Here is a 23,805-nt window from a genome sequence, read left to right as displayed (position 1 = left end):
AGTCGTGCTTTATTTGTTTAAATACAGTAGTACCTCTGGATGCAAATGGGATCCGTTCCGGAGCCCCGTTCGCATCCTGAAGCAAACACAAACCGCGTCTGCGCGTGTCACAATTTGCTGCTTCCGCACATGCGCGTGAAGTCATGTTGAGCGTCTGCACATGCACGAGTGGTGAAACCCAGAAGTAACACATTCCGTTACTTCCGGGTCGCCGCGGAGCGCAACCCGAAAATGCTCAACCCGAAGCTACTTCAACCCGAGGTATGACTGTATTGAAAGAAATGGAATGTGCTTGGCTTGTGTTTGCTAAACTGCTTGGAAGATTGGAAGGGAAACAGAGAAATCCGCCAGTCAATTAGTGGCCTGCTGGGTACCTCATCCGATTACCTGCAAGCTTCGCTCAGAAGTGATGACAACCTGTGGAGGAAGCAGTGGATACTGCATGCTGAATAATGCAGCCTCAAATCCCAGCAACACACTGTGCCTCGGTTTCCTCATAATGTCAAGCCACAGTTTAGCCTTGCAAGGGTGAGCTGCAGGAAATCTTGAACCTGCACAATCTTCCTTCCCCCTCTCCTCTACCACTGCAAATTGGAGGTTAACTATGACATCTCAACCCTAAGCTATGGCTGACCTTCAAGTTTACTGAAAACAAAACTAGCTTTTTAAACTCTGGTTTGAAGTTGAGTAATTTCCCCTGACAATAGTTAAGGCTACCCGGTTTTGACAAGGTTTTGATGCCACGTCAAACTGTTGGAAAGGAAGCAAAGGCTTCCAAATTAAGGTTACCTGATGTCCCCGTTTCCCAGATTTATACATCAGTCCCCATACAAAATCCATTGAAGTTGAAAAATGTCCCCGGATTTATTGAAAAAAATCTGGTAACCTTATTCCAAATCCTTAATGCTGGCCTCCTGGGAAGAAGGGCGAGGCTCTATACAAATCCGAGGCTCACTGCAGCTTTTCCTGGCAATGTTGAACTATGGTTTAAGATTATGTGCGAATGCTGCCACAGGGAAGCCAGACTATACATGGATCAGGAATATGGGATTGTTAGATTGTGAAACTCATTCCCACAGGAATTAGTGATGACCACTACAACAAAACAACAACACCACAAACTGGCTTATAAGTATAAAACCAAATTTACTAGAATAATAGCTAGAATAGAGATAGACTTGTAACCATTCAAACAACAAACATACTAAGGTGCCCTGTGCAAGACAAAGCCTGGCGATACTGTAAACATGGAGTGGATAAATGTGCAACTCTATCTTAACAAGTTAAACAGGTAAAGGGACCCCTGACCATTAGGTCCAGTCATGACCAACTCTGGGGTTGCGGTGCTCATCTCGCTTTATTGGCCGAGGGAGCCGGCGTACAGCTTCTGGGTCATGTGGCCAGCAGGACTAAGCCGCTTATGGCAAACCAGAGCAGCACACGGAAATGCTGTTTACATTCCCGCCGTAGCGGTACCTATTTATCTACTTGCACTTTGACGTGCTTTCGAACTGCTAGGTTGGCAGGAGCAGGGACCGAGCAATGGGAGTTCACCCCGTTGCGGGGATTCGAACCACCAACCTTCTGATCGGCAAGTCCTAGGCTCTGTGGTTTAACCCACAGCGCCACCCGCATCCCATCTTAACAAGTGACATCTGCAATAAATGTTATACCTACTGGATAAATGAACCGCTCAACAACTAGCGTAAGTCCAATCACAGAACGGCCACCTCGTGCCGCCACAACGGTGTTGTTGTTGTTTTGTTGTATTATTATTACTGTCACCACATTTGATACTTAGTGATGACCTCTAACCTAGATGGCTTAATGGTTGAGTGTATCGCACGCCTACAGGCACAGGTTCAGAGATGCTGAACAGTCGAAAAGTTTGGTTTATTGAGATAACTAACAGAGGAGCCCCTCGTGCCCTCCTGGCTCTGGAAAGGCTGAGAAATGATTTTGTAGAATATCTCTAACGAATAGAGCCGGGAGAGTACATTGGGACGGGAAAACCAGGCCAAAGTTAATACAAACACACCCTTGCCTCTCGTCTGCCCAGGGCTGCCGGAGCCTTGTACAAATGCAAACATTCCTGTTCCCGGAATTATTTATTTTTGTCTCTGGATGGGGTTACTCTCGACCTCAGTAGAATGTGCTTCCTCTTGCCTTGTCTCTGGATGCCTTGCCTACCTGTTCCCCTCGGCACATAGTTCCTTCTGTTTTCCTTCGCTCCTCTGGAAACTTCACCCTGTTATCTGCTCCACTGCCATTTCAACCCCGTTTTGTCTGTAATATAGTCCTGAAATGATTCCTCTTGCTGCCTTTTTTAAAAAAATAATAATTTATACCCCACCCTTCCCGGTTCAGAAAACCGGGCTCAGGGCGGCTAACAACAAATATAAAACACTTAACTGTGATAAAACAAAAAACAGCATAAAATACAGTATAAAAGTGTGAATAACAATAAATTCAAAGTTCTAAAATCAATTTAGGGGAAAATCCAGCCACTCTGGGCGGCTTCAACAAAGATTAAAAATACATCAAAATGTCACACATTAAAAACTTCCCTGCCTTCAGATGTCTTCTAAATGTAGTTGTTTATCTCTTTGACATCTCATGGGAGGGCGTTCCACAGGGCGGGTGCCGCCACTGAGAAGGCCCTCTGCCTGGTTCCCTGTAGTTTGCTTCTCACAGCAAGGGAACCGCCAGAAGGCCCTTGGAGCTGGAATTCAGTGTCCGGGCAGAACGATGGGGGTGGAGACGCTCCTTCAGGGATAAAGGACTGAGGCCGTTTAGGGCTTTAAAGGTCAGCACCAACACTTTCAGTTGTGCTCGGAAAAGTACGGGGAGCCAATGTAGGTCTTTCTGGACCGGTGTTATGTGGTCTCGGTGGCCGCTCCCAGTCACCAGTCCAGCTGCCGCATTCTGGATTAGTTGTAGTTTCTGGGTCACCTTCAAAGGTAGCCCCACGTAGAGCGCATTGCAGTAGTCCAAGCGAGAGATAACCAGAGCATGCACCACTCTGGCGAGACAGTCTGCAGGCAGGTAGGGTCTCAGCCTGCATACCAGATGGAGCTGGGAGACAGCTGCCCTGGACACAGAATTGACTTGCACCTCCATGGACAGCTGTGAGTCCAAAATGACTCCCAGGCTGCGCACCTGGTCCTTCAAGGGCACAGTTACCCCATTCAGGACAAGGGAGTCCTCCACACCCATCCACTCCCTGTCCCCCCAAAACAGTACTTCTGTCTTGTCAGGATTCAACCTCAATCCATTAGCCGCCATCCATCCTCCAACCATCTCCAGACACTCACACAGGACCTTCACCGCCTTGGCTAGTAGCCATGACAGCCCTCTCCTCGGTGGATTTGCTTAATCGTCTTTTAAAGCCGTCTAGATTGGTGGCCTGCTTCCCATGGGAGTGAGTTCCATAGTGGGATCAATGTATTTTATTATTATTACTATTTATTAAATTTCTATACCACTCTTTGGGCGGTTTGCAATATAAAAACTTGAGCACTCTCTCCTGCTTCCTGACTTTCTAACCTCTAACCCTGTTTGGGTTTTGGGTGCTGTAGTGAATTTGGGAGTAAAACTTTCAAGCAAAACAAGTGAGGTGTGAGTCCCAAGTCTGTGAGTGGGAGTCAGGACACCGGACCTCCAGTTCCTAGTCAAATAGAAGAAGAAGAAGAAGAAGAAGAGTTTGGATTTGATATCCCGCCTTTCACTCCCCTTCAGGAGTCTCAAAGCGGCTAACAATCTCCTTTCCCTTCCTCCCCCACAACAAACACTCTGTGAGATGAGTGGGGCTGAGAGACTTCAGAGAAGTGTGACTGGCCCAAGGTCACCCAGCAGCTGCAGGTGGAGGAGCGGGGAAGCGAACCCGGTTCCCCAGATTATGAGTCCACCACTCTTAACCACTACACCACACTGGCTCTCTTCTGTTTAAGAGTAGAGATGGCACCGAACCATCTGGGCTGATACCCTAACCCAGGATAAACAGATATGGTGCTTGCTGACTATGCTAGCTGAGGCTGATGGGAGTTGAGGTCCAAAACCTAGAATCAAAGTTGGAAGGTACCATGAAGGTCATCAAGTACAACCCCCTGGCAATGCAGCAATCTTTCGTCCAAGGTGAGACTCGAACTCACAACCCTGAAATTCATAGTCCCATGTTCTACCGACTCAGCTATATCCCAGGAAGGGACCAGCTTACCAAGTCCTATTCTAGCCACTCCATGAGCTTTGTGGGGTTGAGAGATGTTGTTTGATGGTCCTTCTATAAATTTCTGGTTCAGCTTCCTGCAAGGCCTGGCTGCAGCGAAGAAAAATAATCCTGTTTTCTCTTGCTGCGAACATAAACCACGCAGAATGATTTCTTACGCTTCCCTGGAAGTGGACAGCCAGTGGGACGGCTAAACTTAATTCACGTGTGGTGCCAGGAGATGTATGAAACAGCCTTACATGGAGCCCGGAGGGATTCAGCCCAGATGGTTCGGTGCCATCTCTACTCTTAAACAGAAGCTCTCCAGAGACTCTGGCAAAGGCGTTATTTATTTATTCGAATTTTGATTTATAGAGCTGCCCATCAATAAATATTCCCCGGGGTGGCTTACCTAAGAGCATGCTATTAAAAGTACAATATATATATAAAATTAAAACTAATAATGAGCAATATATACAGCAACTCCTGCCAAACACCCCACTCTTGGAGCAACAGAGATATAACGCATCGCCTTTGCAGCTTGGAGGAAGCTGGACTGAGCCACTGCAGCTCCAGGTAAATTGAAAGGGACCAACCTGTGGTCACCTGGAGGAGATCTTGAGATATTTTTGCAGATCTATTTATCCCTGGGGAGAGGAAGAATGCAGCCACCCACGGACATACCTCATTGCTGCAGAAATATTGCATTTTCCCTTCACCTGTCGTTTGTGGTTAGATAATGGAGAAAAGGAGACATATCAAGGGCATGTTTGGAGAGGCCTTGGATCTGGAAACCCTCCAACATCCTCTTGGAATTGGGGTTGGGAGGGGGGGATAACTGTGGTACCCATAGAGCTGGTCTATAATTTTTTTTTTCATTGATCAGCATTGCTTTGCTCTGCCTCTATGGTTCAAGTCAGCAGTGCTTCTGAATACAGTGGTACCTGTACCTGTTACATACACTTCAGGTTACATACGCTTCAGGTTACATACGCTTCAGGTTACAGACTCCGCTAACCCAGAAATAGTGCTTCAGGTTAAGAACTTTGCTTCAGGATGAGAACAGAAATCGTGCTCCGGCGGCGTGGCGGCAGCAGGAGGCCCCATTAGCTAAAGTGGTGCTTCAGGTTAAGAACAGTTTCAGGTTAAGAACTGACCTCCGGAATAAATTAAGTACTTAACCTGAGGTACCACTGTACCAGTGTTGGTGCTAACCTTTAAAGCCCTAAATAGCCTCGGTCCTGTATACGTGAAGGAGCGTCTCCACCCCCATCATCCAGCCCGGACACTGAGATCCAGCGCTGAGGGCCTTCTGGCGGTTCCCTCACTGCGAGAAGTGAAGTTACAGGGAACCAGGCAGAGGGCCTTCTCGGTGGTGGCGCCCACCCTGTGGAACGCCCTCCCTTCAGATGTGAAGGAAATAAGCAGCTATCTTATCTTTAAAAGACATCTGAAGGCAGCCCTGCTTAGGGAAGTTTTTAATGTTTGATGTTTTATCGTGTTTTTAATCTTCTGTTGGGAGCCAGAGTGGCTGGGGAAACTCAGCCGGATGGGCGGGGTATAAATAAATTATCATCATCATCATCATCACCAGTTGCTGGAAACCACAGGAGGGGAGAGCGGCGCTCTTGGCAGTCTTAGAAACTCAGATATATAAACTAGGCGCCAAATGGCTCCTTCAACCAGGGTTACGGTCGCCGAAACTGAACACCTCGTCGCCGTTTTGGGGCCAGGCAGCTCTTTTCAATAACAACTTCTTGGTTCTTGAAATTCATTCCGATTGTGCAGATAAAATATCACGGATAGAATTCTATAGGATGTGTTTGCTAGTGTGTGAAAGCAGTCGAGAGCCAAGGATCTCCCAGCATGCATCGCCAGATGGAGATGTCAGGGGCCAATCACTCGGTTACAAGTGTCCGATAGCTGGGTGCAAAATGTGCCTGGCCAATTTTGAACCCTGGCTTGGTCCAGAATCCAGCTTTCAGGTTTCCCATAATAGGTACCTGGTTGGGCATTGTGTGAACAAGATTCTGGACTAGATGGGGCCCTTTTGGCCTGATCCAGGAGGCTTGGTGCTATGTACTGAGTTGAATAGGATCCAAAATGCAGCAGTCTGATTGGTCCTAGAACAATAGGATTCAGAATGCAGCAGTCTGATTGGTCCACAGGAGCCACCCAATCCAGCTCCAGTTGGAAGTGAATCTGCAACCTGATTGGCCTACAGGAAAATCCCGGAATTAGCCAATCACGTGGGGCCCATTGTGTAAATAATGTATATAAAGCAGGCATTCTGGGGGAACTTCCATTCCTCCTCACCACTATGAGCTGAATAAAGAGCATGAAATCCACTCTCGACTCTGAGTATATTTCACTTTCCTTATATTGTTTTGCATGCAGCCTAAGTCTGAAACTGGGGGACCCACGGGTGTTAGTGTGTAGGCAATGCTAAGATAGATTGACCAGTGGTATTGCAGTGGCAATGAAGAAGTTTAGGGTGCCCAGCTGAGCAAATAACACCAGGTACTGTATTTTTCGCTCTATAACACGCACCTGACCATAACACGCACGTAGTTTTTAGAGGAGGAAAACAAGAAAAAAAATATTCTACATGAAATAGTGGATATATGATTTTTGTGGTTCATGCTGTGGCCACAGACATGTGATCTGACAGTGAGTTTGGAGTAGCCCAATACAAAAATCCTGAGGATCCATGTGGATCCATGCTTTGTAACCACGGAGGAGGGAAGGAAGGGGAACATTGGATCCTCTGCTCACGACTGCAGCAGATCCCCCCCCCCCGCCACCTGCAGGCATTCGCTCCATAACACGCACAGACATTTCCCCTTACTTTCTAGGAGGAAAAAAGTGAGTGTTATGGTGCAAAAAATACGGTATATGGAATGACATCTCTTTCTCTCCTCCCACTCCGTGTGTGTGTGTGTGTGTGTGTGTGTGTGTGTGTGTGTGTCTGTTTGTCTGTGCGTAATTTGACGAACTTTTGTATTCCATTGCCAGGTCATTCAGCCATCAACGATCCCTGTTGTTTAGCCACTGAGAATTCTCCCTCCTCGCCATGGTTGTGGTTTGGGAAAACGGGAAAAAGAGTGGAATGCAAATGATTCTTTGGGCCTTTGGCGTTCAGTCTCTGGGCTTCCCTGCCCTGTAGTTAAAGGATATAATTTTGTGTGTGTGTGTTTATCACACACAGCTTACTGGCGATGAGTGACGGTCCTGGCTTGCCAGTCACCGTAAGGAGAAACAAGTGGCTACCTCTCCTTCGATCTCTCTCTCCTTATTTTACTCTGTCCTCAAACAGCACTTGGGTATTCTGCGATCCCAGCACCTTGATCCTTGTAGCACAGGGGTCAGCAAACTTTTTTAGCAGGGGGCCGGTCCACTGTCCCTCAGACCTTGTAGGGGGCCGGACTATATTCTGGGTGGGAAATGAATGGATTCCTATGCCCCACAAATAACCCAGAGATGCATTTTAAATAAAAGCACACATTTTACTCATGTAAAAACACCAGGCAGGCCCCGCAAATAACCCAGAGATGCATTTTAAATAAAAGGAGACATTCTACTCATGTAGAAGCACACTGATTAGTGGACCGTCCACGGGCTGGATTCAGAAGGCAATTGAGCTGGATCTGGCCCCCGGGCCTTAGTTTGCCTACCCATGTTGTAGCGCTTTTAAAAAACGCCTTCCTGGCGATTCCTTTTGATGCAAGGTGGAGTCTCTGCCTAACAGGCAGAAATCTGTGCCCTAAACTTCCAGTTTTGGCACTGCTTTCACTTTTATATGTGGGCGGGTAGCATGGTGTTTTCGCAGCGTGCTAATATACCTAGCCCAAAGTTGTTGCTTGAAATGTATTTTATGACGGATCCTGACTTGTTTGTTCGGTTAACTGTGTTGCTTCTTAGGGCTGACCGAAGGGAACCTGTGGCTCTCCAGATGAACAGGATCCTACCATCTCTGGCTTTTGAGGCTGCTGGGAGTCCAATAACATCTCGAGTAGTCACTGGTTCTGCACCCGCTTCTATAGGGCTAGCCACGGTCTTATGCTGTTGTTCTACTAATTATAGAGTTACAGTAATTTACTCCCCGAGAGGTTTAGCCAAGAGTATTTTTATATGCTGACCGGCCCAATAAGCAAGATCTCTTATTAGTTTTATGGGATTCCCTTTTTATTGATGTTCCGTCGTGGAGCACACCAAGTAAAATCCAATTTTACGTCTTGGCTCCTTCCCGATGATAAACATTTTCACTTGCATGGGCCTTAAATGATCCCACTGGCATTTCTTTTTACGATGCCGTAAAACAGATTGAGAGTTCTCCATCGCTCCAGATTACGAGAAGGCTGTTCGAGCGTCCTCTCTCGTAAGAAAAACCAAATGTAAAAATTTGGAAACAAAGGAAAAAGACGGATCAAAGAAAGATGGCCTTGGATCTGAACTTCACAGGCTGTCCAATGAAAGATACATACCTCATACCTAATTCCAATAGAATCAACTTCAGTTTGAATGGTGATGATATTGTTCTATTGATACTGGGGATAATGAAAACTCTATATAGTAGAGAACCATTCCTCAGCCTGGTGCTAGCACTCCTAGATATTTTTTTACAGCACTCTTCTCTCCTTTATTTTCCAGCAACTGGCATTCAGGGTCATATCCTGCCTCTAACGGTGGAGGCGAACTACAGTGGTACCTTGGTTTAAGAACAGCTTAGTTTATGAACAACTTGGATTAAGAATGCTGCAAACCTGGAAGTAGGTGTTTTGGATTGTGAACATTGCCTTGGAAGCAGAACATGTTTCGCTTCCTGTTGAGTGTCTTCCATTTCTAAGTTGAGTCCCCCGCTGCTATGGAAAGCATTAAGAATGCTTTGGTTTAAGAACGGACTTCCGGAACGGATTAAGTTCGTAAACCAAGGTACCACTGTATAGCCATCATAAAGGTAAAGGTACCATTAGGTCCAGTCGTGACCGACTCTGGGGTTGTGGCGCTCATCTCGCTTTATTGGCTGAGGGCCCTGGCGTACACCTTCCGGGTCCTGTGGCCAGCACGACTAAGCCGCTTCTGGCGAACCAGAGCAGCACATGGAAACGCCGTTTACCTTCCCGCTGGAGTGGTACCTATTTATCTACTTGCACTTTGACGTGCTTTCGAACTGCTAGGTTGGCAGGAGCAGGGACCGAGCAATGGGAGCTCACCCCGTCATTGCGGGGATTCGAACCACCGACCTTCTGATCAGCAAGCCCTAGGCTCAGTGGTTTAGACCACAGCGCCACCCGCGTTCCAATATAGCCATCATAGCTATTAGCTATTGGCAGCCTTGTCTTCCACAAATTTGTCCAATCCTCTTTTGAAGCCATCCATGTCGGTGGCCATTGCTGCGTCTTGTGGGAGTGAGTTCCGCAGTTTAACAGTGCACGAATAAGTCCTTTCCCATCCACCCTAGCCAACACAACCAGTGATGTCAAGAGTTGTAGTCCCACAACATTTTTTTCTGCTGCTGCGGAGCGGAGGACCTGAAGCAATGGATTCAAATTACAAGAAAGGCGATTCCAACTAAACGTCAGGAAGAACTTTCTGACAGTAAGAGCTGCTGGATAGTAGAACGGCCTCCCTTGGGAGGTGGTGAACTCTCCTTCCCTGGAGGTTTTTAAGCAGAGGTTGGGTGGCCCTCTGTCAGGGATGCTTTAGCCGAGATTCCTGCATTGCAGGGGGTTGGACTAGATGACCCTTGGGGATCCCTTCCAATGCTACAATTCTATGCTCTGCTGTTCCACTGGTTCCCCACCCTGGACAAATGGTTTGACTGACTATAAGGCAGGTTTAGATGTCAGCAGAGACTTCTGTACTCCGAAGCAGAGAGGTTGTGGCTAATTTGAAATCGGTGGGATTCAAGAAGGTTGACTGCACACAGGGTTGCAGCTTATTCCAGGGCAGTTGAGAAATTTATCTGTGCGCCCAAAGAGGGGAGAATCCTGAAAACATTTTGGTGGGCACGTTTCCTTTCGCTTCTCTGACAGTTGTGATTAATGGGGCTGCAGGGGAAGATGGAAGCAGAGCCCAGAAGGAGAGAATAGCGGTGCCAGGAAAAGCAGCAGCAGCAGCAACAACCAGAACATTAGAAATTTTGCCCTGCTGGAGAAATATTTCAGCTCTGTTTCACTGCTACCTTAATTGTGTCATCTGCCGAATTTTGGAAAAGGCAGAGGAAAGCAGCAAACTATGCAGATGTTCTTGCATCATCGCCCTCCTTGAACTGATGAACGAGCTGCTTCCCCACCCCATCACCTTTCCTTCTTATGTACTGAGCTGAATCCTAGAATAATAAGATCCAGAATGCAGCAGTCTGATTGGTTCGCAGGAGCACCCAATCCAGCTCCAGGTGGAAGTGAATCAGTGACCTGATTGGCCTGCAGGAGCAGCCAATCATGCTTCTGGAGGAAGTGAATCCACAACCTGATTGGCCTACAGGAGTAGCCTCCCAGAATTAGTCAATCACACGGGGCCCATTGTGTATATAATGTATATATAGCTAGACGTTTTGGGGAAAGTTTCATTCATTGCTACTATGGGCTGAATAAAGAGCATGAAATTCACACTTGACTCCAAGTATACAGCCATACCTCATGTTATGTTTGCTTCATGTAACATTTTTTCAGCTTGCATCCCGCAGCGAACTGGATAGGGTTACTTCCGGGTTTCGCTGCTTGCACATGCGCAGATGCGCAAAATCACAACCCGCACATGCGCAGATGCGCCGCTGCAGGTTGCGTTCTTTTCATGTTGCCAGCGGGCCTCCGGAACGGATCCCGTTCACAACCAGGGGTACCATGGTATTTCACTTTTGTCACATGTATTTTATAGATTGCAAACCTGAGGGCAAGGACTGTCTTATTTTTGGACCTTGTAAACCCATCCGGGAACCTCGTTTGGCAGAAAGGCAGGGCAAGGATGCTTTGTTTTTTGACAAAATATCAGGCAGAACGCTCCGACTAACTAGCTGGCTTGGCTGCAAAGGATTTACTGGGCCTTGTAGAACCCCAGTGGCCTTGGCGAGTCAGCTGATTTGCTTCAGGTTAGAAATGCAGCCCAGGGGGCATCTTTTCCCTATGGCGGCCGACCAGGTACCCTCCATGGCCAGCTGGCTGAGGCTGCTGGGAACTGTAGTCCAAAATGCCTGGAGCACACCAGCTTGGCAAAGGCTGCCCTAGGGCCTAGTCTGCCTGAGTGTTGGATGCCCAGGAGATTACCCAGGAGACTGGGTGGTTTGAGGCCAGCTTCATCGCCTCCTAGTTTCTCTCATCTGTACTGAACCTCCCACAGATCTACTTAATTTGTGCCGTTCATGTCCCGTTCATGCGCTTGAATATATGTCCCGGGCACCCATAAGCCCAGCCTTTCATGCTCCAGCGGTATGGATTGTGCACAGCAAATAAATGTCTGCGTGGAGCTCCATAATTCTTGATGCACCTGCACTGCAGAAAATCAGGCTCTGCATTTTGGAGGTGCAACGCCAGAGTTGAAATAAACGTTGCTTGCCGATCAAAGATTCTCTTGCTGTGATTCCTGCATCGCATGAGGTTCGATTAGCTGCCCTTTTGGGTCCCTCCCAACTCTGCAATTTTATGGTTCTGTGAATCCGTTGTGGTATTTTTAAGCTGTGCAGAAGGTGCTCCGGCCTGCCTGGTTTGAGTACCACTAGCTGACGAATGCGTTGATATTTATAACTTTGCCATCTGCTAGGAGGTGGGATCTGGAGGGTGGGAAGCGACTTTGGTTTCCCTGGTAGACATTCCGTTTAAATTAATAGCGTGGGAAACGGCGGCCAGGGGGACTTTGGGGAGAGGAAGAAACAAATGAGTGGCAGTTGGTGCCTTGCAAAATAAAAATAATAAACAGAGCAGGTCAGTGTAGCTTACCCCCAAGCACATTTAAAAGCAAAAACCAACTTTAGTACAAAATGCAAACTCAGCATTCATCCAAAAAGCCAACCCGTACAGACCTCAAAAAACTCCAGTGTTAGTACAGTGGTGCCTCGCAAGATGAAATTAATCCGTTCTGCGAGTCTCTTCGTCTAGCGGTTTTTTCGTCTTGCGAAGCAACCCTATTAGCGGATTAGCGCTATTAGCGGTTTAGCGGCTATTAAAGGCTTAGCGGCTAAAAGGCTATTGGTGGCTTAGCGGCTTAGAAAAAGGGGGGGAAGCGAAAAAAATTGCAAGACTCGCAAGACTTTTTCGTCTTGCGAAGCAAGCCCATAGGGAAATTCGTCTTGCGAAGCGCATCGAAAAACGGAAAACCCTTTCGACTTGCGGGTTTTTCATTTTGCGAGGCATTCGTCTTGCGGGGCACCACTGTAATGTGGTGGAATTGAGGTATGATGACACCTGAGCCAGTTTGGTGTTGTGGTTTGAGTGCCAGACCACAGGACCTGGGAAACTGGGGTTCAAAGCCCCGCTCAGCTATAAAACTTGCCGCCTCTCGGCCTAGCCTATACAGCAGAGTTGTTGCGAGGATTATGCCAGTTGCTGTAACTGGGACCACTACTGCCTTTGGTCTGATCCAGGTAGGCCTCCTCTTATGTAACTTACAAGCAGATAAAAAAACATCTGCCTTGAAAGCACGCAGGTGGCACTATCCATTCTTGTCTAAGAAGAAAGATAGACTAAATATTTGCGCAATAATACATAGGACGCTCATAGAATATTTTTGCAGCTGTTGCCCTTTCCTCAAAGGTTGTGCTTGCCATTGTTGGTTGCGTTAAGAACGGCAAAAAGGTGGTGGTGGGGAAACCATGGGCAAGGGTGTTTATATTTCAAAGGGGAAAAGATGCGTGGGCGCCTTCAGTCGTTTCAATGACATTTTGCCTAAGTTGCACATAATGCAGTAATTGTCTCTTTGGGAAAAGGCACTTTGATGTACACTTTCCAATTGCTCTCTGTAGGTGTGCACCTATAATGCCGCTTTTGTCTCTCTCTCTGCAGCGGCTGGTTCCCCAGTTCTTGATCCTGAATAGCGTGCCACCTAACAAAGAGAGGATTGAATGTGGCTTTGGGTATTTTAAACAAGTGCGGTGGGGAGAGGAGGGGGGGAGAGAGGAGGGCGCTTGAGTGAATTTTGCTGCTTCTTCCCACGCTTGTTTTAGAAAGTCCAGAGCTAAGGCCTTGTATCTCTCCCCATAGAGGTGTGTGAGAGTGTGTTTGTGCACAGAGACCACACACAAACACACACACACACTCCCAACTCTCTTGAACTTCTTATTATGATGGTCAAATTCACAACTAGGGCAGATCCACTCCATACATTCATAGCACATTCAGTACACATGTGCTTCCCCCTTAGATTATTGGGAACTGTAGTTCCCCCTTATTGAGCTACAATTCCCAGCATCCACAACAAACTACAGTTCCCAGGATTCTTTGGGGGAAGCCATGTGCATTCAGTGTGTGCTGCGATTCTGCCCTTAGTTTCTTATTTAGAAGGGCATATCTCTTGCTCTTCAGCACTATTACACTCAAAAGAGCCTTGCAGGAATATTCTTGCTGCAAGGCCAATCTAATAGGTGTCCTCTGGTTGAGCCTAGCCGTATATGTTTGTTACTATGTATTTTTCTGTTTCTATACTGTAAGCCAGCATCTTAAAAAGCAGAGACATCACCTTGCCAACAAAGGTCCGTATAGTTAAAGCTATGGTTTTCCCAGTAGTGATGTATGGAAGCAAGAGCTGGACCATAAAGAAGGCTGATGGCCGAAGAATGGATGCTTTTGAATTATGGTGCTGGAGGAGACTCTTGAGAGTCCCATGGACTGCAAGAAGATCAAACCTATTCCTTCTGAAGGGAATCAGCCCAGAGTGCTCACTGGAAGGACAGATCCTGAAGCTGAGGCTCCAAGACTTTGGCCACTCATGAGAAGAGAAGACTCCCTGGAAAAGACCCTGATGTTGGGAAAGATGGAGGGCACAAGGAGAAGGGGATGACAGAGGACGAGATGGTTGGACAGTGTTCTTGGAGCTACCAGCATGAGTTTGACCAAACTGCGGGAGGCAGTGGAAGACAGGAGTGCCTGGTGTGCTCTGGTCCAGGGGGTCACAAAGAATCGGACACGACTAAACGACTAAACAACAACATACTGTAAGCCACCACTGCGATCCTCAGATGAAGGGCAGTAATTAATTTTAATAAACAAGCAAACAAATGATATTTAATGACTTACCTTGTAGCTGTCGGCAACCAGGAATCCCAGGCAAGCGATGGTTTATGGGAAAAGCCAAGTGGGAGAGATTAGCTCCTCTGCAGACCAAGCCTGCCTCCTTCTCTGAGATCAAATCCTGCAGCTAAAGGGTGGATTTCCTACGGACTGACTTGGCATTTAGCAACGATGCCACAAGGTCTGACGACAAGTTGGCAAGGCTATACAGATTTCCAGAAAAGGGAGAAGTTTTCAATTAGCAATAATTGCGCCTCGGATTATTATTTTTTACAGCCTTAGCCCTCTTTCGCCTCCCTGGCCTGCCCTGTCGACCCAGACATAGCTTCCCCCTGCCCTTTTCTGTTAGAAGAAAGGATTCTCCCATAATTATACCTTGAAAGGATGTGGTAAATTCTGTTCTGTAGCCACCCTGATGTACCATGTGGTGTTTTTAGGGCATTACAGGAAACTAGCTCTTGACTTGCCGACTGTTCTTGCTCATGCTCCCCCTGGCACTTTCAGTGGAGAGAGTGTCCCATTCTTGTTCCTGAGCTGAGGCGCCTATAAGCCCCTTTTTAATAGCTGCTTAATAATATGCTTGCCAGATTCGGCACAGAAGTCTGACCTGTTTGTGTTCTTGAGGCTCTTTTCCTCTGGGCCGATCTAAACGTGGCAACAGCTATGGAGACACTACCAATGTAGGTTGTTTTTTTAGTGCTAAGGTTTTTCCATCGTTTTTGGGTGGCAGGATAAAGGAAAAAAGAGGGAACGGCTGATGTAGGATGCTTCCTTCTCTTCCCTGCCTGAGGTCAGACTATAGTGTCTGAGGCTTCTTAGTTTAGAACAGTGATGGCCAAACTTGGCCCTCCAGCTGTTTTGGGACTACAACTCCCATCATCACTAGCTAACAGGACCAGTGGTCAGGGATGATGGGAATTGTAGTCCCAAAACAGCTGGAGGGCCAAGTTTGGCCATCACTGGTTTAGAAGAAGCGTAAGGGATAGAGAAAGATGGGTGAGGTTTATAACATTATTGTCAGGGAACTGACATCAGAGCGAGAGGTGAAGGGGAGGGTCCCAGATTCTGCAGGCGAAGGACCCAGCACCAGGGGGAGAAGCAGCTCGGTAGAGGAGGAAGGAAATCAGCTCAACACCAGGGATAAAGGGGGGCAAATGGGGGAAGCGGAGGGAGAGCTCCGGGATTCTTCTCTGGACATCAGTGAGGAGAGCACAGGTCCTCCACTACCCACGCCCTTCCTGCGCAGAAGACTCCCGCGCAGTGAGAGAAGGCGGTGACTGGGAGTCAGACAGCTTTTATGCTGGAAAAGGTTTAAGAAACGCCCACAGACAGATTCTGCTAGCGAATGAGGCAGCCACGCGGAGATGGGCTGTGCAGTCAGAACGGTTTAACCAAGGCAATAAAGCCTAGAAAGGCGGCAGTTTACGCACGAGTAACTCATGCACATTACAATTATGCATGGTATGGGGGGAAACTGTATAGAGCAGATTTTCACCTCTCTTGTAATACTAGAAATCTGGTTCCCACAAGTTGTGGTATGGACTGCCAGCTAGGATATTGAGGGCTCCTAGCAATGCCAGATTTATGTATAAGCTAAACAAGCTATAGCTTAGGACCCCACTCCCTTGGGGGCCCCAAAAAAATTTAAAGGGAAAAAAACCTGGATGTACATTTCCAAAATATAAGATAAAAAACAAATAAAACCTACATACAGCAACAGTGTTTTGTGTTGTGTAGGCTCCTATGATGTAAGTCATGGGCCCCGCCTGCTAGCCTGCTCCCTAAAATATCACTGGTTTGCTCATTTCTATATATAGGGTGCCTACATTCTGCATGGACTGATTGCATGGCCACATGTGCAAATGGCTTCAGATACTTGTTGGGTTCATAAATTACCATATATTCAACACAAAAAACAGCGACAATTTGTTGTTGACAAAGGACAGCTGGACATATAAAGGGTGCTATTACCTTCAGTAGCTTAGGGCCACATCAAACCTAAATCCAGCCCTGACTGCTAGTCAAGGTATATGCAAGGTATATGCTTTATGCAGAGGGGGAAGCTTATTGGGAAACAGCAGCAGAGGGGATTATTGCACTCACGTTTTTCTTATGGCTTTGCAATAGGCATCTGGTTGTCCGCTGTAGGAAAAAGGAAGCAGAACTCTATAGGCCTTTAGGCTCTTGGGACACAGGTGGTGCTGTGGGTTAAACCACAGAGCCTAGGACTTGCCGATCAGAAGGTCAGCGGTTCGAATCCCTGCAATGGGATGAGCTCCCGTTGCTCAGTCCCTGCTCCTGCCAACCTAGCAATTCAAAAGCACATCAAAGTGCAAGTAGATAAATAGGTACCACTCCGGTGGGAAGGGAAACAGCGTTTCCGTGCGCTGCTCTGGTTCGCCAGAAGCCACTTAATCATGCTGGCCACATGACCCAAAAGCTGTACGCCGGCTCCCTCGGCCAGTAAAGCGAGATGAGCGCCGCAACCCCAGAGTTGTCCACAACCGGACCTAATGTTCAGGGGTCCCTTTACCTTTACCTTTATCTGATGCATGGCTCAGTAATGCAGAGCGGCTGTGTGAATGCGATCTGCAGGAGGACTGGAGAAAGGTGGGGGGTTTCCCCCTGGCAATCCTTTTCCTCTTCAAGCTTTTCCCTCCAACTGCAGCCACCCCTTTGTGCCCTCCTCATATTTGAAAGGGAATGATTGCTCACTGGAGGAGTTCAGAGTAGCACCGAGGAGATTGTGCCGTTCAGCAAGTGGAAATGCTTTTGTTGGAGGAGCAATCTCTCTTTTCTTCACTCCATGTGTTGTTCTGGGGGGGGGGTTTCCCCTGAGTGCTTTGAGTCACTTGGGGGGGCTATGGGGGGAGGACGGGAAAATTCCCATTGCACTATTCCTTGCACAGGTTTCTGCTTGCAGAACCGCTTTGTTGAATTCGGCCCCAGGTGCCCCAACTCCTAAGACCCACTCATTCTGAATTTTGCAAACAAACAAGCGCTACGTGACATAATTCAGCAAACCTGTGTGTGTTCTATAAAGTTTTTTGTTTTTTTAAAATGCATATTTATTTGAAGCTGCTTTCGGTAACTTTGGTTTCTGACGTGCTAAAGCTGTGCACCACGAGGCATGTCCAGACCTAAATTGTATTGGTGTCTTCATTTGGATGATGGCAAAAGCAAAGCAATTTAATTCGTTTGTTCAAAGGCCTGCTCTCTAGCTATTGATAACAGGCATTACGCATTGCACAAATTTGCGAAGGCTTTGTGCAGAGTCAGTTTCCAGATTTATTGTTCCAAGCAGCAGGCATCCTTCGCCTCTTTGAGCATAGATTTCCAGATCCTGGACATTAACAGTTCTTACGGATGCAAACCTCCGAACGGAACTGCTCCGCTGTGACTTTTGTTCTGCTTTCCTCAATAGTAAAAGATGACGGATCCTATACAGTTAATGAAAGAGTCACGTTCTGAAATGGAGGCAGTATTAGCAGTACGGATTGCCTGGGAGGAAGTGAAAGGGGAGCTATTGGGAAGCTGTCACTGAGGCTCCCCGACCCTCAAATGCCAAAACTGGGTTTAGGAGCCCCCCCAGACTATGCATGTCCTTTTTTTTGGGGGGGGGGAAAGGGAGAATCTGACCCTGTTTGGCCTAATCCCTCAAATAGTGTGTTTTTTATATATTGCAAAAATCCAAGACATATTCTGTTTGGGATGGCAGGTGTGCAAATACTGGAAAACGTGATGTAGAGACCGCTCCTCTCCCCCCATGATTTTCTCCCTCTCTTTCCCCATCAGATAAAAGTCTTTTAGAAGGGGGGTGGGGGTGGCAGGCAAGGTCAGATAATGCTGCCAAGGAAGAAAATGGGTTTCCCATTCTGCTTGTGGAAATGAAATTGAACTGAATCCGTATAGGGCATATATAAGGGTGTTTGTGTGTATTTTTGTTGCTGTGTGCTTATAATTAGAACATTTTAAAAGGAAAAAAAACTTGGGAGTTTGCTGTAAAATTAAACCCAATGCAAGAAATTGGCTGGGTTTTTTTACTGCCTATACACTTTGGAACTCCCTGCCTCTTGATATTGCTTAGGTATCTTCCGCTGCACTCTTTTTCGCATCTGCTTGAAAACGTTCTTGTGTGGATAAGCCCGTCCAGATATTTAGAAAGCTGAGGTGATTTTAATTTGTGGTTTTTTTTAGCATTTTAATCTGTTCATGTTTTCAATGTACAGCTGTGATTTTTTTTTTGTAAACTGTGTTGAGGTGCTTTCTTGTTTTTGTTTTACAGTCCAAGAGGTATATTCGTTTCAATGAAACAATAAATAAAAATAAGCGACAGGATTTACTCCTGTGACTTGACCCGTTTTTGGGCGGGAAAGGCCGCCTTGCCGACTGCGCATGCGTCACACTTGGGTTGTGTAGCGGGGGGGGGAGAGTTGACGGAGAGGAGGGAGGTTCGGCAGTTTCCGTCGCCTTCCGAATCTCCTCCCTGCTGCCCCCCCCCCCGCTCTCTCGGCAATCTCCGTCCGCCTCCGTCCCTCCCAGCCCCGCCCCTCGTCCCTTTCCGCCCGCCCTTCGGCCGTTTCCGCCCGCCCCCTTTCGGAAACGGCCGAAGACGCGCTGAAGGAACCGGCGGCGGGCGAGGTGATGCGAGAGGCGAGGAGGGCTGTCGCGCGCGGATTGGGTGGCTGGCTCCGTGGGACGAACCATCTGCGGCTGGCTCGGAGGTAGGCGAGACGGGGGAAGGACGGAGGCAACGCGGGATTCCGCGGGGGGTGCGGGGAGGCGAAAACAGCAGCGCGTCTCTCCACCCGCATCGCGCCCCCCCCCCGCTCCTTGTCCTAATGGTCGCTGCCTACGGATCCCGGGAGCGGCCGGCTTAGCACTGCGGGAGGGTTAAACTAAGAAGGTGAAAGCGGAGGGGGGCGCGAGACAGAGATGGAACGTACCACGAGTGATGAAGGAGAGGGGTGTGTGCGCACAAGGCAAGTATGCGATTTTTTTGGGGGGGTGCCTTGAGTCTCTGCAGGGGGAATAACCCCCTTTTTTGGATAATGGTACTGCCTAAAGAAGGAGACCCCCCATCCCCCTTTAAGGTAGCTTTGGAGGTGGGGGGGGTCTCTCCATCTGGGGGGGCTGTTTGGGGGTAATTCTGGGGACACCCTCCAAAAATAATCATGGGGGGGGGTCTAGGGACTCCCAACTTTGGAGGGCAAAGAAGTATCCCCCTAATCTTGGGGTCTGGGGTCTTTCACCTGTGTATGCATGTGTGGTTTTTGAAAGCGCAGGCTCTTTATTATTAACATTGCCATTAATAATAATGTATTATTGCCATTAATAATAATGTATTATTACATATCGGAGGCTTGGTGTGCGTTTGATCTGGTCACCGGTGTGTTTGGTTTTGTGGAAGAACTAGCTCGCTGAAATCCTGCGCATGAGTGCTCCTGGCTGTGGCTTGCAGATCCGAATAATAAGAATAAAAATAAATAATGCCATTAGGTAGGGGAAAAGAAGAAGCTAACATAATGCAAAACCAGATCAAACCATCTCATTGTGGTGGTTGTTGTTTTAAATGCCAAATCCTGTCTTCTTTTCCCCTGGCTGGCATTTCACCTAATCTCATATAAAACATTGGTATTATTATTACTATTAAATGCCAAACAGCAGATTGGGAGAACACCTCCACTGTATGTCAGCAACAGCAATAAAAGCAGTGGTTACATTTGTTTGTTTCAGGGTTTCCTTCCTGCATTTCCACCCACCCACCCACTCTCCAAATGGATTGTTTGAAACAGTGTATATCCCTGCATATACACTGTTTCAGTAACAGCATCAGTATCCGTTTAAAAAACTGAATGATAGAAAAACAGTGGATTTTTTTAAAAGGCCACATGGATAAAAGCCTCCAGATGGCAGGGAGAAAACTGTCAAAAGGCAGGTGTTTCAGTTACCACTATATTATTATTATTATTATTATCATCATCATCATCATCATCATTATCATCATTATCATTTTTTATTACGTTTCATTATTATTAATTAGTTGGTTGTTATCAAGATCTCCAGGGTACTTTCAGGAGGCTCTGTCTCTTATTCCCACCAGGTGAACTTCTGATAATGGTGGGGCATGAAGTTATAATGAGCAGTAGATCAGCCTAAGATAAATTATAAACAACAGCAGTACATATGAACTTCTTCGCCCACATTCATTTATTTTGTTTGGCTGCTTACGGTGCTTTATGCGTGAATTGTCTTTATTTTTATTTTGTATTTTGTTCTTGATTGGCATCTGTTTCATTTCGATATTTTGCAGTGCGGTGTTTTAAAGAGAGGCTGGAAATTGCTTAGGGTTTTCTTCTTCGGAAATGCATAGTAGTATAGAAATGATTAAAACGAAAGAATGGGTCAGACTTAGCCTCTTGCCTAAAGTAGGAGTGGTTAGACCATGTCTTTCCCAATGTTGCTGGACTACAACTCCCATCAGGCTCAGTTTACGAACCTATTGTTGTTGGCATCTACCTGTCTGTCTCAAGGGTGAAGTTAAACCTCTGCTTTAGCAGCTCTGAAGTGACTTTCTTGGGGCACAAGCCTGGGTTGCCCAGACAAGACCCCAACCCCCTTGGCCTTGCTGTTGTGGTCCAGAGGAAAGCAGAGCAAGGTGGTTGGCACCAGCTTGGCTGCAGGAGTTGCTGGAAGGAGGCATACAAGACGCCATCCAACCCTCTTAGGGACTCCACTCTGGATTTGTGTAGGGTCTCCACCTTAGCCTTTTCTTCTCCTTACCTCTCTCGCCCTGACCTAGCCACTGTGATCCACACGACGGTCACCTCCAGACTTGATTATTGTAACTCGCACTACGTGGGGCTGCCCTTGAGACTGACCCAGAAACTCCAGCGGGTACAGAATGCCGCAGCGAGACTCCTTGCGGGGTCCTCACTGCGGGATCACATTCACCCGGTGCTGTACCAGCTGCACTGGCTCCCAGTGGAGTACAGGATCAGGTTCAAGATGCTGGTTTTAACCTTTAAAGCCCTATACGGCCTAGGACCCTCGTACCTACGGGACAGCCTCTCCTGGTATGTCCCACGGAGGACCTTACGGTCTTCAGACAAAAACATCTTGGAGATCCTGGGCCACAGGGAGGTTAGGCTGGCCTCAACCAGAGCCAGGGCTTTTTCGGCCGTGGCCCCAATCTGCTGGAACGCTCTGTCCCAAGAGACTAGGGCCCTGCGGGACTTGACATCTTTTCCGCAGGGCCTGCAAGACAGAGCTGTTCCACCAGGACTTTGGCCAAGGCACAGTCTTATCCTTTGGTAATCCTCACAGAACTCTAACCCAATGGTTGCCATTAATTTAATTTTGAACTGATTTTAGAATGCTGTGTTACTTTTATTGTTGTTAGCCGCTCTGAGCCCGGCTTCGGCTGGGGAGGGCGGGATATAAATAAAATATTATTATTATTATTATTACTATGTCCCGCAAGGCGGCAGAGGTTTATGATCACAGTTTTCTTTTTCCTAGATGGGCTCCCTTCCCAGGTGGATGAGGCCCATCTGCCCCTTGCTTCCAGCATGTACAGAATCCACCTTCTTGACTGTTGGATGCCCTCCTGGTCCTGTCCGCTCAGTCTGCCAGAGTCTGCTGGATCAAGACAGTGATCCATCTGGTACGGCCATCCTCCCATGAGCTCAGGATAGATTGCTCTCCATCTCTCAACCCCTGCTTGTTGTCACGGTCCGGTTCACGGGTGATCAAAGTCCTGGCTAGGAACGTTGGGACCGGGGGCAATATGGCGGGATGGGAGCAGGAACGGGAGTCCAGAAGCCAGGAGTCGGGAAGCCAAGAGTCCGAGGGTCAAAGAGCTGGGAGTCAAGAAGCCAAGGGTTAGGAAGCAAGGAGTCACGAAGGCAGGGATCCGGGGATCAAGAAGCAAGGCAGGGAACATGTTGCTATGGCAAAGAGCTGAAGGGAAATGCTGACCTAATGTCCCTTCCCAGCTCTTGCCACCAGGTACTGTAAGTTTCAAAGCGGCCTCACCTGTGCGGCCGTGCCTTGCCTCTTCAGAACAAACTTAGGAAGGCCCCAGTCCTGGTCACAGGGTCTGACTCCGGCACGCACACCTGACACTTGTTTCCAAATATGAAACACTACTGCCACTCTGATTTCCTGCATTTTTACCTTGCGTTTCTTCCAGTGTGGCATACCTGTTTCTCCCCCTCTCCATTTCATCCTCACAAAAACCCTGTGAGGTGGGTTAGGGCTGAGAGATGGTGACTGGCCCAAGGTCACCCGAATGAGATTCATGGTGGAGTGAGGATTTGAACCCCTGGACTCCCAACACGCCGACCACTTTACCACACTGTGATCTTGCCTGGCAAAAGTTTTGGGGCAAGTGCAATGAAGATTAGCTGCCTTGTTGTTGGAAAGGTATACAGTGGTGCCCCGCAAGACGAATGCCTCGCAAGACGAAAAACCCGCTAGACGAAAGGGTTTTCCGTTTTTCAATGCGCTTTGCAAGACGAATTTCCCTATGGGCTTGCTTTGCAAGACGAAAACATCTTGCGGGTCTTGTGATTTTTTTCGCTCCCCCCCTTTTTTTCTAAGCCGCTAAGCTGCTAATAGCCTTTTAGCCGCTAATCTGCTAAGCCTTTAATAGCCGCTAAATCGCTAATAGGGTTGCTTTGCAAGACGAAAAAACCGCTAGACGAAGAGAATCGCGGAACGGATTATTTTCGTCTTGCGAGGTACCACTGTATGTATATGTGTGTGTGTGTGTGTGTGTGTGTGTGTGTGTGTGTATATATATATATATATTTGCTTTCGTAGATTTTCACGGGTACAGGAATGCAGGTTTTGGTGTCTTCGGGTGTCTTCCCGTGTAAGAGTTGGGGTGTCTAGGCGACGTTTCGACGAGGTCTCACTCGTCATCTTCAGGCTGGTGCTTTCGGCTTCTTGTATATATATACACACACTCACGTAATCTGGTTTTGACTTGTCAGCCAGTTAAATAAATATTAGAGGCTGCAATCCCAGTCATGTCTCCTTGGAAGTAAATCCCATTGAATTAAAAGGGTAAAGGTGTTTAGGATTGCAGCATTTAATCATTTAAGTTACAGCTGATTAGACCAAATTGCCAAACTCTGAAGAGCAATTTTAGTCAACGAATCACTTCAGCTATAGCAGATTGGATTTAAATCGTGAAACTTCCGTGTGAATCAAAGCAAATCCTTTCTGAAGGGAAAAAAATACTTTGTTTTCTAGATGATGTGAGTGCATGTCTCGGGAGATGCCATTTTTTAAGAGGCCTTCTGTCAACAGAGAGAGAGAAGGAAATGCTGCCCTGTGAATTCTTGCATTAATCAGAATTTTATTTTCTTTTAT

At 47.4% G+C, this 23,805-nt stretch overlaps 1 protein-coding gene across 4 annotated transcripts in view; it reads left to right on the top strand.

Annotated features, from left to right (window-relative positions):
- Positions 1–23,805, top strand: part of EXTL3 (exostosin like glycosyltransferase 3) — a 172,855-nt gene that overhangs the window by 3,891 nt on the left and 145,159 nt on the right. The window contains exon 1 of one of the 4 annotated variants that reach the window (XM_083494282.1): positions 19,018–19,148. The exons of 1 other annotated variant lie outside the window; for it this stretch is intronic. The gene's annotated coding sequence lies outside the window, so the exon portion shown is untranslated. Of the gene's footprint in view, positions 1–19,017; positions 19,407–23,805 lie in introns of those variants that run through there. 2 more of the 4 variants (XM_083494285.1, XM_083494283.1) reach the window with 2 other exon arrangements.

This window comes from Podarcis liolepis (genome assembly GCF_965112155.1).
Source record: "Podarcis liolepis genome assembly, chromosome: 3".
NCBI classification, from domain to species: domain Eukaryota; kingdom Metazoa; phylum Chordata; class Lepidosauria; order Squamata; family Lacertidae; genus Podarcis; species Podarcis liolepis.
The sequence above is the reverse complement of the archived record's forward strand: the minus strand, read 5'-3'. Positions and strand labels throughout refer to the sequence as shown.